Below are 17,547 nucleotides of genomic sequence, written 5' to 3'. Positions count from 1 at the left end.
TTTTAATTTTAAATAAGGGAAAATATATGGACTTAAAGTCAAATGAAAGGATCGTGCAATTAAAAACAAAAGTAGTGTTTTGAAGACCGGCAGGTTGGGCAACATGCATACACATGTACGCTAGCAGTGCCCAACATCCTCAAAGCCAAGCACCTTTTATTCTCTCTCTCTAGGCCACATGGTTAGAAAGATCTATCCCACTAAATTGCATTTATTAACTAATGATTCATCTTCCCACTTAAAAAAAACAACGACCCTGCAATGTTTTTCCCTACGTAACTAACTGTCAATTAGGGCTTCTACAAAACCTGAGCTCACCCGTTGTTAATCGTGGATTCCAGCCTAAAGAAACTTGTACTCTCATTGTAAATTTGCGTGTTTCCATTGAGGCTTTTGGAAACTGAAAATCATTCGGACCTCCAACAAAACTCAGGCACACAAATTAGAAACCATGGGCATTGCTCTCTGTACTTCCTCGAGATTGGAAGTGGGAAGTGGTAGAGCAGATTTGGCCTTTGGATTCTGTCTGCCTGGGGTTAAAGCCCAGCTTTGTCACTTACAAGGTCACTCACTATGTAACTTTAGGCAAATTACCAACTTCCCTGTGCCTTGGCTTCCTTGTCTGCAAAATGGGGCTAATTTTAATATTATGCTTACCTTTGTAGGGCTTTTTGATAATTAAATGGGATAATAACATTTGAAACATCTACAATAGTAGTCCCTGGCACATAGTAAGTGCTCTGTAAGTGTAAGCATTTGTGGCTATTAGTGCAGGAAGTCGAGTATTCAGAGCTGTAAGTTCCTACAGTCCAAGCCGTAAGAATCATAGCTACTTGTGTAAAGCAACATTTATACCCCAGAAATTTTCCATGAGTTAGCTGCCAGAGTCACATGGTGGGTGACATAAAGGAATTTAAACACAGTTTTGACTCCACAGTCCACTTTCTGTGCTGCTAACATGTTCCACGGTGGTACCTTGATCAGACGCTGTCAACAGCTTGTTAAGGGTGAAATCGGCTCTGGCTTTCTTTCCTAAGAGGCTTAGCAAATGAATGGCTCCTTACATCCACTTGGGAATTTACAAACAGTGGCATTTCTTTCTCATTAGAGCTAAATGTTTCTCCAGAAGCGAGTAGATTTCCCCAAATTGTTATTAATAACTAAAATATCGTGGCAACAGTTTTAAACACCACAGCCTAAAACTTACATAATCAGCCTGTCCTCCAAAATTTTCCACCCTTCCTCATAACCAGTCGCAGATTCTCTCTCTTAATCATTCTTTTGACTATGGGGAACTATCTGGAAATTTCCAGGAACATCCCAACTTGTCATAATTTTATTCTTTTCTGGAAAGGTTTATTCTTTTCTGGAAAGGTTTATTCTTTTCAAAACAACTAAATGTGATTTATTTTTCTATGTCTTTGTAATGCTACATTTGCTAATGACAAAAAATAAAAAATCCTAAGACTTTCAAGATTCTCTCCTCTCTTCTTAAATTTCTACCAGTTCTTCAACAGCTCCACAGAGTGGCTCCTGATCGTTTTCTATTAGCCTATTTAGGAGGCATTTCTCATTTTTCTACCTAATTTCTTTTAATCTCCACAATTTCCATTATGCTACAAGCACCTGCTTGCACGTTCTGATTTAGGACTATTGGCTAATTTAACATTTACTACCCCTCTTCTCTTTCTTTTTTTAAAGTTTCAATATTATCATAATATATAAAAAGGTTTAATCTCTGTCATCTCTGTTAAACCCACTTGCTTCTTCTGTTTCCCACCATGAGTTAGGAATCTATAACTCATTACCTCCCATATTTGCAAAGCACTCTGTGGATGTAATTTATTGTTTTACTTTTCTTCTCTCTTTCTCTCATCACGGGCACTCACCAAATTCTATCACTTGGCCTCCCCTTATGTGGTTGCTTATCTCTTTCCTTTCAAGCATTTTAAGAAAGTCTCTGTCCAAATCATTTTTTCTAATCTCCATCACATTCCTGAATGGCCTCTTGTGATGTTGTGTTGCGAAGTCTACTAAAGCCCCTGAAGAGGCAGTGTTTAGAACAGGGGTGTCAACTTCCAAAGCTCATGGGAGCCAGGCAGGAAGTAATGTGAATAGGGGCCTAAAGGATAATCCATGTTCCACGGAAATGGGGAGTGGGGGTGGTCACTACCCAGCCCCAGACCAACTGTTGCCAGCTGGGTATGCCAGCTCTGCAGAATTTTCCAATGAAGCCCAAACCAGGATTTTTGTATAAAATATATGAAATGTTGACTACTTAAAAAACAAAAAGAATCTGAATCTGATCAAGTCTCTAGCTATAACTACCAATTTACAGGAAACCTCTGAGACAGGGGAACATGTAAAACAGCACCAAGGAATGCAATCATCAAATTTCAGATTGTGGGAAACTCTATGAGTCAAACAAACTCTTTCTTCAACAAAATTTTTATAGCAATGGCAAGGATGAAAGAGAGGGAGGGAAATCTATAGATTAAATGAAATTTAAAGGAATAGTAATTGCATTGTATGGACCTTATTTGGACTTGTGCTTTGGACAAATTGTGTGGTTTTTTTTAAATGACCTAATTGGATAAATTTGAATGCTGACTATGATATTTGATGTTATTAAAGAATTGTTGTTTTTATTTATGTGATAATGATACTGTGGTTATTCTTCTTTCTTTAAAAAAAATCTATATCTTTAAATGTAGTTTTTTAGTAAGCCACATTTTAAAAACTTTTTATTTAGAAATATTTCAGTTATAGAAAAGTTGCAAGAATAATACCAAAAACTCCTATATATATTCTGCCCATATTTATCTATTTACCTACCTATTATTTTTTTTCCTTTTATAAGTTGCAGACATCATTCTCTTTTTACCCCTCAACATTTCAACATTTATTTTCTAAGAAAAAGGGATTTCACTTAGTGTCCTTATCTTTTAGAAAATCATTCTAAAATACTTAGAGATAAAATTATATGATCTGGGATTTTAAAAAATAGTAATGCAGGAGAGTATTTACATGAAACAAGATTGGCCAGCAGTTGAAAACTGTTGAAGCTGAGTGATTGGTACATGGGGGTTCATTAAACTAGTCTTTCCATATTCTACCTATATTTAAGATTTTCATAACAAAGTTTTAAAAGATTATGTTAATGAAAGACTTCAAATTATATAAAATGCTTATGATATAATATTAAGTAACTAAAAAGAAGCCACTAAATTGTCTACAAAATATTATCTCAATTCTTAGAAAACAATCACCAGGTATAGATAAAAGACTGAAAGAAAACATGCCAAAATGATACCATTACAAATTATTTCACGGTAGGTATATTTTACTTTCATAAATAGAAGGAAAAAAGATAATACAATTACAAAAATAGAAAACAAAAACATTGGTGACCGATTCAATTAAAACTACTGTTAAAGTCAAACAAAATCCCTATGTGGAGTAGAGTGGCCAATGGGCCCCCAGTTTACAGATTTTGACTTAGAAAATGGATCCACAAACTATGGCCTGTGGGCCAATTTGGCCCACCACTTCTTTCTGTATAGCCTACAAGCTGAGGATGATTATTACATTTTTAAATGCTTGAAAAAAAAAATCAAAAGGAGAATAATATTTTGTGACATGGAAATTACATGAAATTCAAATTTCTGTGTCCATAAGTGAAGTTTTACTGGTACACAGCTTCAGTCTCATTTCTGTATCCATGGCAGAACATCTATTATTATTATTATTATACTTAATATTATATATTATATTTTTAATTTTAACCAATAAAAAGTTTGTGGAAATTTTTCTCCGTTGTTATATAAATACCTATATAATATCTTCAATTTTGCTTCAAACTACAAAGCCTAAAATATTTACTATCTAATCCTTTATTAAAAAAAAAAATTGCAAACCCCTGGCTTAGAAGTGGGCTTCCCGTGTAAACTAAAAGCAGGTTGGTTTAGCAGAAAGAGCACTGGACTAGGAGTCAAGCATGACCACTCAACTCTCCAAGTGACTTGGAGAGTCACAACTTCTCGGGGCCACAGTACCCTTAATGATAGAATAAAGTGGGCCTAAGTTCCACACAGCAACTGAAGTCTGTGGTTCACATTCCAGTAGCGCTAAGCAAGCATACAGGGATGATGACAACACTAAGTGCTGCTATGACAGCCAGGTGTGGTTCTCCTGGAGACCAACAAATTCAAACAGTTGAAATATCCACTGGGGATGGCTTACCAGGCATTCAGGCCAGGGGCTGGATAGGATGAAGAGCAAGGAAGGCCAGGCTTTGAGGGCTCCAAACCCAGAGCAGCATGCCTGCCGTGGGCAACATACCTTTGGGAAAAAGAGTTTCTAAAACCTGCAGCTTAAAGCCGGTATTTTGGGTCTGTCTCCAGCCTGGGCTTTGTGGAAGACCAAAAGTACGAGGTCGCAGTTTTACGTATGAAAACTGCTCATTTAGAGGTTAATCCAGATCTAGTAGGGTGATGTGGGGTGGGGCTCTCTGGCATCCTTAGCATGTAAAATGGGATGGAGACTTCCTAAGACTCAGGGATAAATCACCTTCAAGGACCTCAGTCTGTAGGTTGTTCGTAATAGCCAACGTGGGACAATTAAGCAGTAAGGCCAACATTACGAGTGAAGCCAGACAGAACATCAGAGCACCCCGTCCATACGCATTTTGGGGGCTCTCCTAAGCCTTTGTTTTCTCATTGAAACTCCTCCCCATTTTTTCTCCCTGCACCCTGCACCCCAGCTTCAGGGTGTGGCATACAGCATCTCCTTTTTGTGTGCCCACCCACCTGCCTCCCTCCCGCTCACTTTGTTCCCTCTTTTGTATTTTCTGCACCCAACCCTTCCCCCTTACTGCGCTCTCAGTCTGCAGTCATCTCCATCTCCCCATTTCGCCTCCCAGATGACCATCCTCTTCTCTTCCACATCGTCTCCCCACTATCCTGCATTTTCTAGAGAACCTTCCAATGCTGTGGTCCCTTTCTTTCCCTACTAAAGGCTCCCCTCTTCCCTTCCACAGCTCAAGAAACAAGAGGAAGGGAAAAAAATCACAAGGGCACTGCCCTTCTGGGATTTCAGCACATGCTCTGTGGGTGGCTTTTGTTTTCTCCTCTCACTGGCTTGTAAGGCCCTCAGGGCAGGGACTCCAGTCCTGCTCTGCTCTGGGGAAGATGGGCAGGACGGTTAGGCTTTAATTAGAGCAAGGCCTCAGACAGGGTAGGAGATTTTCTCAGGCAAAAGGAAAAAGAATGTCAAAATATCCATTTGGCAGCAATGACCATAGAGTAAGGAAGAAGTTTATTTTTATTATATAAAGAAAATCATGAAAACTCTCACTCTTTTTATGAACACAGAAAGAATATTTACACCGGCATTTTAAAAAACAAGACAGAACTAGAAAGCAAAGCCCCTTCAAAGGCCAAATATAGTGAGGGTAGACGTAGAGCGCAAGTCTCAAATCCTGAGCAGGAATAGCTGCAGAAGCAAAGAAGCCATGAAGGGGAAAGATGCAAAATGAGTTACAAGATCAAAAGAGCAATTTTCTGGTCATTGAGACATTTAGGCCATGGCAGAGCCATGCTGGGATCACCTAACAAAGACAAGTGCTTTGGCAACTGGGCTTTGATGTACCTGCTGCCCACAAAGCCTGCTGCAGAATAGCCAGCAGGGAGACCCCCTATTGTCAGCCAGGGAAGGTAAAAGAGCAGAAGCATCTTGACTGCATCACAAATTCAAATTTTTGCATTCAAACTCTTCTTAACTTAACATCTGCTCATGAATACGAAAGAGTGGCAGCCTGTTATGGAGGTCACCTGGCAAGGCGGGCAGACCAGCTTGGAGCAGGGCAGCCAGACATACGGTGGCTTATTAGGTGCCAAGACATCTTGGTAAGGTAATGAGTAGGAGACACATAATCCCAGGGAAGAACCACTCTTGTCATTGGCTGAGATGCCCCCAAACTGAAGGCTGGCCTTCAGAAAACACTATAAAAGACCACTATGAGAATAGCACCACCATTCATTTCTTTCTGGGACAGAGAGGACACACAATTGTGCCTGTTCATACAATGTCCTAGCCTAGTGTCGGAACCTGGTCCAGAGTTTCATGTCATATTACATTTTAGCTGGGTTGTAGCAGTGTCTGTCACACAGTAGATGCTCAACAAATGCTTGAGGAAGTGAACTGAATTGTTGAAACTCTCTCTCTCTCACTGATGGTTGATACTCTATTAGAAAGGACTAGAACAGTCTTCGTGAAGTGGAATGTTTCATGGTTAGTCAAAACCGAAGCGTAAAGAGTCAAGCCAGGCCACCTCTAACTTGTGATAAGTAAAGTCCGCTAAATTATGAATCGATTTTAGAAGATGCTTCTGAAACATTTGAAGGGCCTTATAGTTTCTAACTTGTATACATACCAAACCTATCCCTTTGTTCTCAAACCTTCATCAGCTGACTAACCTAAAAGACATGAAAGAGTTCTGGTTCTTAAGAAGAATTTTCTTCATAATATTTGTTCAGATAGAGAAATATCACTCAAAGTAGTAAGGTCTTTAGAAAGCCACCAACAGTCAAATACATCTGCAGAACTGAAGAGTTTTAGGCATTAGAGGACAATGGCAATTTATTGGCAAGAGGGATAGACCCTTCCACCATTTGCCTTTGAAACAAAAATAAAGGACATGGCTATCTCAATGCTTGGCCACGCCTGGAATTCTTATGAAAAATAAAGCAAAAAGCTTCCCAGAATTTTTTTGCTCCAAGAAGCCTTTCTCTTTGGATTTCTTGGGTTAGCACTGAACCGGTGTAAGAATTTTATCACCACCGGGGGCTGCAATGTCCAGAGTTTCACTGCACCTTCTTCGGCAGTTTTGGGGTGGGACTGGGCAAAGGCAATGATACCACTGGCACCAAGTCCTAGGAATTTGACTAAAACCAGCCATGGGGGCCTGACCCACGTTCTCACTGCAGGGGAAGCTTACATAAATACCAACCCCCTTAGGGAGGCTATCTCAGGCCAAGCATGCTAAAGTGACTCTCCTCCCAATATGTCACATTACTTTTTTAAATTTAATTTAATTTTCTGTCTTTGCACTTGTCTTCTTTAATAAATTGTTTACATGTTTATTCCACGCCCCTCTCCATTGCCTACCACACTAGAGGAAGGTCCATCAGAAGTAGGCCCTGGTCTCTCTTATTCGTTAGTGTATTTACAGTCTCTGAAACATATGTGTCATATAGTAGGTGCTCAACAAATGTGTTAACCAGGAACTCAAAGGCTTAGCATGATTTAGAATTAGAGAGAAAGGTGCTAGATCTGTTTCTAGATTCTTCTCCCCATATCAACCAGCTCTAAGACATGGTCTGGCTGCCAGTCTCTCTATGGGGAGCCATGATAATTGTTGAGACAGACGGACATCACTCTAGTAGCAAGAGATGCAATCTCTTTTAATTAGAAGATATTGGCACAACAGATATCAATCTGCATGAAGATATTTTGGATGACTGAATGTAAGATTTCCCATTTACCTGACTAAACAGATCATTACTACGGCAGGTTGAAAACAAAAAACAAAAAACCTGAGTTAAGGCTTGGAAAAACATTTCCTATTTTCCAAAGGAAAAAAGAGTTGAAAATTTCATACTGTAAATCATTCAGGCAGAAAACCACAGATTTACCCATTTCATTTTGGTGAGAACAAAGCAGTTGTTTGCACATTCTTCTGGCACACCTGCTCTGGCCTGCCCAGTATAAACACCTTAGCCAAAAAGTGTAAACAGGTTAAGCATAGCCTTCTAAACAGTGAAAAGGGGTAAATGCCATCCTCTACAACTGGCAGGAAGTTTTTTTGGCTACTCTTGGAAATCCAATAATAATTGTAAATGGGTGAGTTTAGAAAAGCTTTGTGCCTTGTAAACATTTCTGTGAAATATGAAGGCAAGGCATTAAGGCAACACACAGCAAAGTAATAAATAATAATTATTCTTCCATTCACTGGTCTATTTACTAGAATGACAATGATACAATATACTTCCCAACAGTCTTATTTGGCTTTCAAACTCCTTGAATTGTGTTTTACACTCTCTTAGGCTAGACTAAAAGCAACAAAAATGAAAAATGCCACACACACAAAAAATTATTAGGAATGAAAATCTCCGAGATGACGCAACCATGCTTGAGTTAAGAACAAAAGGATCGACATTTTATAAAGAAGAAATACACTGTTGAATCTACCAGGCATTCATTTTTATGGTAAAACAATTCCATTGTATCCATCTAATCTTGTGATTAAGATTCAAATGGGTTCAAAATGATTAATTTGCACCGGCCTATCAAAATAGAAGACATGGTAGTAATCTTTCTGAATAGCAATAGTGTTTTAATTACAAATGCCTGGCTCATTATTTGCTCAAGAGCAAATGACAATTAGTTTGATCCTACTGCAACTGTTAATGCTATTGCTACTAAAATAAACAGGCAATACTGGATCAGATTTCTCACATTGCCTTTCAGTTTACGATCTTCTGATTGATGCTATATTCAAAATGTACTTAGTCATTTTAAGGCACAGGCAAGAAGGAAAATGGCTCCCAAACAGCCAAAAAAAAAAAAAAAAAAAAAAAAAGAGAAGGTGTTGCTGGAAGGATATTTCATGGCTACCCAAAGAACAAAATCACTGTGAGATGAATCATGTTCTAATACAATTGAGCCAGAGAAGACTCCAAGCAAAATATTTAAGTTGGCCTCAAAACAACACAACAACAACACAACAAACCCTTGACCGTAAGAGGTTTGATTTTACAGTGCTTTGGAATATTAGACAAACTGCTAGAATGCAGCAACTGTTTACATAAATGGTTCTGAATCTCATGGTTCTTCACATCGGAGCAAACCCTAGGGAGGTTTCTGGTTTGACAGCATCTTTCTTCTCACATACCTACAAAGACATTTCCACAAAGGCTCAATGTGCACTTATCATTGGGGGGGTGGGCTTGGGTTTGGGTCTTTCTCTACCGAGAGCTCTGAGGTTACCAATGGAGGGATCAGGGAAAATAAGAGCATAAGCATTTTCTGATTCTCAGAATTTCTGAGATACCTTTTGTTTCAGTGGCGCTGGTGAACTCGTGATAATGAAACTACACCTTTGTACACAAAACTTGACTAGCATTCTGGAGCACATTACAAAGAAAACCTTAATTTTGAAAGTATTGAACACAAAGGAAGGGAATAAAAAAAAGCTCTCATTGTGCAAGCTTTCTCAATATGTGTAGAAATATGACTCAGTTATTAAAGCTTGAAGACCGCATTTAAAAATGTCTAAAACTAGTTCAGACTCTATATGAAGGGAAAAAGAACTGTAAATGTTTCATTAAACATTTGTTTCTTTTTTTAAGACAATTTTTTGCATAGCTGTTATTGCATTTTTAAATGAGATTTGGTTACCAAGGAAACAGGTTCTGGCCCAGTGTTAATTTGAAACTAAAATATATTTGAGACGTTAACCTCAAAGGAAAGAGCCCATGAAATTATTTTGAAAAGTGTCAGAATTTGGTACTTACAGAACCACAGCTGTATGGTCTGCAGTGAACCATCCTAGGGATTCTGTTTCATTCAGTGAAGCTCTTTTTCTTCTAACAGGGCCATCTACATTTAATATTTCCCCTTTTAAAAATTATAATACTTCATCTCCCCAAATAATAGATATATAAATAGTGTATTTATTCTTGCATATTATCTAAAATTAATTTGGAAGCATGTTTTTATTTTCATCTTTCATAACACGTTTAAAGACCGCTTTTTAAAATTTAAATATTTTAAATGTTTCATATTAAGCTTGTTTGCGCTCTTTGAAATTATCTCCAGAAACCCATTTATTTTTAGTTTCAAGCTAAAATGGAGCTGAATCAACAGACTTTTCAAAAAATTCTTTTGTTGTCTAATGGCGCCACACCTATCATATATATGATTTTTAAAAAAGGAATCATATCACTTTTATAGCAGAATCATTTTATAAATTTATAAAAGCTCTCTATATTTCTATAGTACCTGAATAGGAAAGGCTATCCAATTTAATAACCACCTCCCACAAAAAATTACAACTGTCTTGTTTAATTTTTGTTTTAAAAGTCATATTTTAATCCATCTAATATCTTGCTGCATGGCTCAAATTCTATAAAACATGCAAATTTCAACCTACCTGTATGTATCACTTTGTGCAGTGCTAGCATGACAAGACACTCAGCCATTTTTATGTAAAGCGATGGAGACCAACTGATTTCTCCGTCTTCTTGCTCACAAGTTTTAGATGCAATTGTCACACACACACAAAATCATACGCAGAACAGCTTGAATGTACTGTGATCACGAGAACTGAATTTATCAACAGGAAAACAGGATTGAAAAAAGAAGTTTCTCATCCAAGGTTTCTCTGAGGCTGCAACCAAGGAGGTGGTGTGTTGAATTTTTTTCCCTTCCTCCTCTGAGAGTTCAAAGCCCGGAGCTGACCACTGCAAAGGCCACTGTCACATTTGCTGAAAATCAAACCACTGATACCAGCACTGAAAATACAAATTTGAGAACCAAGTTGTTTGCACACCATGGAGCGCATAAGAGTTAAAAATAGATTCCACCTTGCCTCCTACCTGCATAATAAATATGTAAGTTTCAAGTGTTTAATTTGATATTCACATTAATTAACAATACAACATACATTATTTAAAAGATAGCAAATGCAAGAAGAAAGGGGAGACACCATCTGGTAGCAGAGTTTTGTTGTTGTTGTTGTTTATAGGGGTTTTTGTTGTTTTTGTTTTGGCTTTGTTAAAAAAAAAAAGTAAAATCCTATTTTGAATGTGATGAAAAGCAAACATCCAGAAGCAAATGAATTGGAACTGAAAGGTGATATTGAAATATCTAAGGCTGTAATGAGGCAAAAACAAGTCTTCACCACCAGATGATAGGGCACACAGAGCATTTACATACTCACATCTGAAATACTAGGCAACGTGGAATGAATTCTACACACAGCATGCACACACAGCACAAGCACGGCTAATCCTGCCTGCCATCTTAGGCTCGCAGGAGCAAGATACGCACTGCATGCAGCACACAAGCACTGGGGAAGGAGGAGGCAAGGGACAGCTCACCTTAAATGCAGTATCTGATTAATGTTGTAAGTGACATTGCATATCAGCCTCAGAGTCTTGGTTCAACTGGGTAGGAGGGAACAAAGAAAAATGTCATCAACTGGTGATGCAAGATGAGCCCAATCGCTAAACACTGTTTAGCAAAGTCCAAATTCTGCAACCAGACAGTACGAGGCATTTCATACACTTAAGCAGAGCTGCTGCACAATGCATGTGTCCTTCTGCTTCTGAGAAGCAAACAATCCTTTTGCTAAGGAAGAAAATCAGCTGGAATGAATACTGTCATATCTTCTTGAAGAAAGCTTTCAATACAGTATGTATCTGGTTTGGGATGCATTTTATAGACTGTTAATTTAGTAGAATTGCTAGCAACAGCAACAAAACAAAACTGTTAAGCTATTGCAAAGTAAAAAATGATATTATAAAAGGTTTAGCATTTCTATATTATTTTTCAAAATCCTAAATGGTGCCGGCAGGCTTGTAGAAGAATGCATGATCAGCTGTCTGTATCCGTGCTATAACCTAACCACAAGCGTGTAAATGTATCCTGCTAAATGTGTCTGCAGTACAGAACAGGCAGAAACCTCCTCAGCTGGGATTGTATTAAAATGTGAATGGATTTGCTTAAACTTAGAAGCAGAATAAAACCAGGACAGAAACATACATGGATGCTGTGTTCCTTTGGATGTATAGCTTACCATCATGAACGATACAAGCTGTCCTTAGGATACTGACCTAAATAATGTTGACGTGCAGCAGCATACATACTCTACTTGCTCAGAACGTAGGACGTGCAAAATGATTTTTCTCCTGCCTCCCCTCCCAAAAGCTAAATTGTAAAGTAATGAGCTATTAATAGGAATCCAAAAGGATATATATATATATATACACACACACACACACATATATATGTATACATATTTATATATATATATATATACACATATATATAGAGAGAGAGACAGAGAGACAGAGAGACAGACAGAGAGAGAGAGAGTACATACTGTAAGAGAAGAAATGGTGTTGTGCTGAGATGCAATGTTTCTTTGTTTTACTTTGAGGCTTATCTTAGCTACGCTTGCACGATGACACTGTCATCACGAAGGTCAGGGCTGACACTGGGGTGCTATCTGTTTTATGAGTGAAATGTTTTCTGAAAATTAAATCTCATCTACTCAAACACCAAATTTCATGTCTTCCTCATACCACCTCCCTACCCCCGCTGCTCAAGATTGATGGGTCCTTGTTTGGCTGTATGTAATAAATTGGAGTCACCTTCTGTAGAGACTCCAATACGTAATTGTAGGAATTAATTTTTTAAACAAAAAACCTTCAAGAATTCTTATGCATCCCCTTTCAATCCTTCCTATCAACACACACACACATACACACACACACACACACACACACACACACACACACAATTGAAGCTCAAATTGCAATGAAACGTTTAACATGTGGAACAAAAAAATGTGGAAAGAGCTGTTTATTCAGGATTTTGAAAAAATGCCTAATAAGCAAATACTGTTTACTACAAAACCAGTGTCACCATGTCCCCAAAGAGAGAAAAACAGCATAGCTTGCTAGAAAAATTTCCTCCAGATCCTGCCGGCAGGTAAAAAACAGAAAAGCATTTCATTTACCACGCTGTATAAAACAAAAAGTCTTTTATTTTTAAGGAAATAGAAGAGATTCTTTTCTCCTCCTTCTTCAGCTACAAAGAAACCATACCCACCCCCACCCTTAGATCCTGGACATAAGCCAACATTTTTATAAAATGCTATGAGACTGATTTTGAATACATAATATTTACGTTTTTCTTCTTCATATCTCTCCAAAAGTCTTTCATTGCCTATTGCATCACTGAATATGCTAATGTTAGTTCATGTTAACACATGCAAAAATAAATTAATATTTTCTGGGATTGCTAGTTTTCCAGCATCTCTATTTTCTATAAGGACTGGCTAAAAATGATCAGGTTAGCAAAACATTCACATTCCCCAGAATTTTTTTAAAGGAGAAAGTGTATTCAAACATCTTAACTTAGGTACTAGGTTTCACAACCGGCTCTTTTGTTTCTAGCTTTCATTCCATCTCCTTCCCCAGAACCCAAGTGATTTTTTAGCTCAATGTGTGGAGAGTACGCAGCTCAGATCTATCCTATACACTTTAAAGTCTCTGAGATGGGTTGTCCAGATGGTCGGTCATACCTGAGTCACACCGAGTCCTCTTCTCCTTGGAGCACATCTCTTCCCCACAACTATTCCAGAAATAAACGTGGCTCTAATGGAAACAATTGCTCATGGTCTAACACCAATGGTGGAACCATCTTCCCCACCCCCCCAGCATTGCTCTGGGAGCTCTGGTTAACATTGACAGTGACAGAAAGTTAGAATGGTGTGTCCTTAGGCTAGTTCCTCCTTTACCATGGGAGTTGAGAATTAGAGAGACTATCATGCCGAGTAACAAGGTACCAATTTAGAATAAGGTCATCTGGAAAGCAGGGTCCTTGCAGTGGGGTTGGAAGAGGTTGAAGCAAACACCTGTGTGTTTGACCCCATTAGCGTCTGTTCAGATATTCCCCATTAATAACATCTGAAAGCTAGACATTCATGTTAAAACACTCACAAATTATTATCATATAGGCTAAATAGACACTATATGGAATCAACGCTAACCACATAGAACTAAGTCGATGCCACCTCTGCCTGGGATAATAAATGACAGCGAGAAGGACAGTAATGCGTATCAGGCTCCCATGACATGAGTGAGTAGTGCTATGTCCTCTTTACAGGACCAAGATGGTGAGTGTGGTCAGGTCCCCTACTGGTACTCGTAAGCCAAATGCCGGGGCCCGTGGTTTCCAAACCTCCTTGGGAGGTTCTCTGTCCACCCTCTGTCAAAACAAACCTAAAAGCCACGAATTGGTTATTTTATGATGTTCCAAAACACTCAATGAGCAAACGTGGCCTGTTTACCAAATCTGCTCGTGTTAAACAAATTTGAACTGGAGTTGAAAGCACTCAGATGGCTGAGCTTGTTGAGGCAGACATTCTCTGCCTAGTAAATTCTGTTTTGTACTTTTAAAAAACCATGCTGATGCTTGAATTACTTAAGCTTTGTCATGATTACAAGTGGCAAGGGTATGCATTCATGCATGATTTTTAAAAATTCATGCTCCTCACCAATCTCCTCAGGGCATGTGCACAAATATTAATTTAGAAGATGAGTCCCTTTTCCATGACGAAAATGTTAACCTGTTTTTGCCACTTGGACGAGTCAAGCACCAGGAACCCAAAATAATCAGGCAGGAGCAGGCTGGAGATGGACAGAGCCAGCCGTGAGGGGAGAATCTTTCAGTTTGATTAAGGCTCTTACTTGCTCACAGTTTCATTGTTCTGCAGTCTGAGCTCATTTTATTTTCAGTCCGGTGGGTTAAAGTTAAATTGCATGGCTTACGCAAAGAACATAATTCAAGTATGAGCAAAGCTGGACTCTCTATGTTTAAAAAAACGTAAAGTCAGGGCACTGAGTCCCAGAGGAATCCTTGGTTGATAAACATTCGGATTGGTTTGCACATTACTTCACTCCATTTGCTGCATTAAAAATTACAGCTGGTTTCCGTTTACACCTAATATGGATATTCAACATTGTGGGTAAGTTTGTTATCAGGTCAGAGTGATCTAAATTTTTTAAAATAAAATGTTTACCAAGTAATATTCTTGTACAAATTCTTAGAATTTAAAAAGTTTTAAAAAAATTTATGAGATTGGTTACTACATCTGTCTACAGAATATTTTGCCCTGGAAACAACATGGTAACAAATCTGTCAATGACTGAAAGTACCTTTGGATGATATTTTAGCCTAAATTTTCTGGAAAATCCAGTACTACTTTGATCATTTACATTTTGCCTAGAGATCTGGGCAGGAACTTCTGCTTTCTACCTTGGTCAGAGCTAAGTCTATAATAGCTACCATTTATTGAGAACCTACTATCTACTCGATATTATAGCTATATTATGTCATTTAATTCTAAACCAAGAATACTGCAAGGTGGATATTATTTATGTCAACTCTAGGTGAGGAACAAATTGAGATTACCAATCACACAGTAAATAGCAGAGTTAGGATTCAAACCCAAGTCTGACTGATTTCAATGTCTGGGTCTTTCCACCAGTGCTAAGAGGATAAAACCTCCCTCCACATTCCACCCTGATGTGGGAATCTTCTTACTGTGTACACTCCTGGTAGAGGGGATCCACCTCCCTGGAGCCACAACTACCCCTGTTTCTAAGAATCAGCCCCAACTCACCAGGCCTTTGGAACTGTGGGTACCGAGGGTGCTGAACCAGCAGGTGAGAAAGACAGAACAAAAGAGGAGGAATCAAGGAGATCATGTTGGAAAGCTAAAAACAGAAAGCAGTAACAATTTTGGTCCGAGATGTGTCATAATTTGGAAACGTTTTATGAGGCAAAATAAGTGGAAGATCTTCCATTTCCATTTGAGCAAACTATTTCCCCTAGTGAAGTCCAATCTTTTCATGTTATGGATGAGGAAACTGAGGCTGAGAGAAATCTGGTCATTTGTCCAAGATCACACAGTTAATAAATGAATTTACCCATTTGCTGTATTAAAAAGTACATCTCATTTCATTTTATACTTAATATATTCAGCATTTGTGAGTAAATTTATCAGCTTGTTAGACTGTTCTAATCTAAATTATCAATTAAAGAAAGATCCATGTAACAATCAGGACTGACCTGGTTTTCACTAACAAACACTGTGTTTTTGGCCTGAAGAGATAACCTAAGTTGGTATTATGACTTTCTTCCCCAACATATTTTTTAAATGGGCTTTTACAAAGACTAACTTTTGAGTAACAGATTTTCCTCAACCAAGTTCAATGTTTCAAGTCTGTACATTTTGCCCCTGTTAAAGATTCCTTGCAGCTCTGAAAGTTTGTGATTCTAAAACATCCTGCCCCGCTTGCTTTCTAGGTCAGTTAGGCCAAGAGCTGGATTCCAAGTCTCCTGCCGCCTGGTTACGTGGCCAGCCGACTATCTCACTCATTGGCAGTAATTTTATATGCCAACCAGATGGCTCTGTAAGGGGGCTTTCTAATCAACTCTGTCGGCTCCACTGTGCCTGGGAATACGAGAGGATGGTTATCTTGCTCAATGCTCAGAGGCAGTAGAACGAAGGGTTGGGTGCATAGACATGCGTGAGGAATTGAACTCCAGGACGCCTCGAACTCCAGGACGCCTCCTCCAGTTCTTAGACAGGACTTTTCTCATTTCCGTCCATTAACATCTGAGTAAGATGTGGGAAAGGAGTAAACACTTGATGGCAAGGATTGGGCAGCAAGCCTTGGGGACCAAACTGAAGTTACCCTCCTGGAAAGAGCTGGAAGAAGGGAAATATGAAGCATGTGGTTTTCAACAGAGAAAAAGTGCAAGTGACTTAGAGCTGCAAGGGAGACTGGTGGATCCCATTCCAGCCCACCCTAATCCAGCTCAGGCTCTCCTATGGGAAGGTCCTCAACTTGTTTCACCACCAGTTTTGATCTCACCACCTCAGCTTTAGCAACAGAATAGTTCATGCTTTCCTTTCTCAGTGCACTTGACCATGGCACTAATAAAGACCTTACATGCATACAGAGGTCAAGAGAATTCCCACATCCCTAACCACATGTTCATTTGAGCCATGACTGCCTGCCACCCCCAAATGGAGAACAAGTACAGCAACAGGGTCTTCTAGATCCTGAACTGGCAAGATACACATTCAGCAAGAAGGTTGAGTTTCTTCTTTCGAGAGAGAATTGGCAACTTGGTTGAAAAGGGAGGGGGGGCCTGTGCATGAAGGTAGAGAGAAGGAAGAGTTCTTATACCCATGTGGGTATAAGAATCCTCTCCTTGTATCTTTATTCATCCTGGGCAATAAATATTCCAAATATTCCACCTGGGAACAAACTCATTTGCTTTCTCTTCTCTCAGAAACAAACTCATTTGCTCTCTTTCTCTCATAACTTTGCAGTTCAGAAGGGCCACAACCACACACCTCCTCTCACCAGAGCAACTTAACAAACCTCAGTGAATCTTCACTTCCTTTGGACTAATGATAAAAACACAAGAAGTTTGTGTTGTATTGAATTGCCTACCTTTACTCACGTCTCAGGGTTTGCTTCCAGCAAGATCTATGTATCGCGCATGGTACCTGGAGCATTACCTGGTGCAACAAAGGGGCTCTTATGGGTGTGTTCTTGACTGACCAACACCAAACTTGGGGGTCTTTTCTCTGCTCCCACCACTACCAGTGGAATCTTCAGCTCTGTGTCATGAAGCCACTTCCTAGAACTGGAGAACTCACTCCATGAGTGAAAGAAT

The 17,547-nt window shown here is 38.9% G+C and overlaps 1 protein-coding gene across 4 annotated transcripts in view; it reads right to left on the bottom strand.

The window, feature by feature from the left end:
- Window positions 1-17,547, bottom strand: part of ZBTB38 (zinc finger and BTB domain containing 38) — a 72,146-nt gene that overhangs the window by 43,326 nt on the left and 11,273 nt on the right. Inside the window, exons 3-4 of one of the 4 annotated variants that reach the window (XM_033131862.1) lie at window positions 11,163-11,228; window positions 10,214-10,574 (exon numbers count right to left, since the gene is read on the bottom strand). The exons of 1 other annotated variant lie outside the window; for it this stretch is intronic. The gene's annotated coding sequence lies outside the window, so the exon portion shown is untranslated. Of the gene's footprint in view, window positions 1-10,213; window positions 10,575-11,162; window positions 11,229-15,301; window positions 15,570-17,547 lie in introns of those variants that run through there. 2 more of the 4 variants (XM_033131861.1, XR_004425436.1) reach the window with 2 other exon arrangements.

This window comes from Rhinolophus ferrumequinum, chromosome 17, assembly GCF_004115265.2.
Source record: "Rhinolophus ferrumequinum isolate MPI-CBG mRhiFer1 chromosome 17, mRhiFer1_v1.p, whole genome shotgun sequence".
NCBI lineage: Eukaryota > Metazoa > Chordata > Mammalia > Chiroptera > Rhinolophidae > Rhinolophus > Rhinolophus ferrumequinum.
Note: the sequence above shows the minus strand (reverse complement) of the source record. Positions and strands in the feature narration are given on the sequence as shown.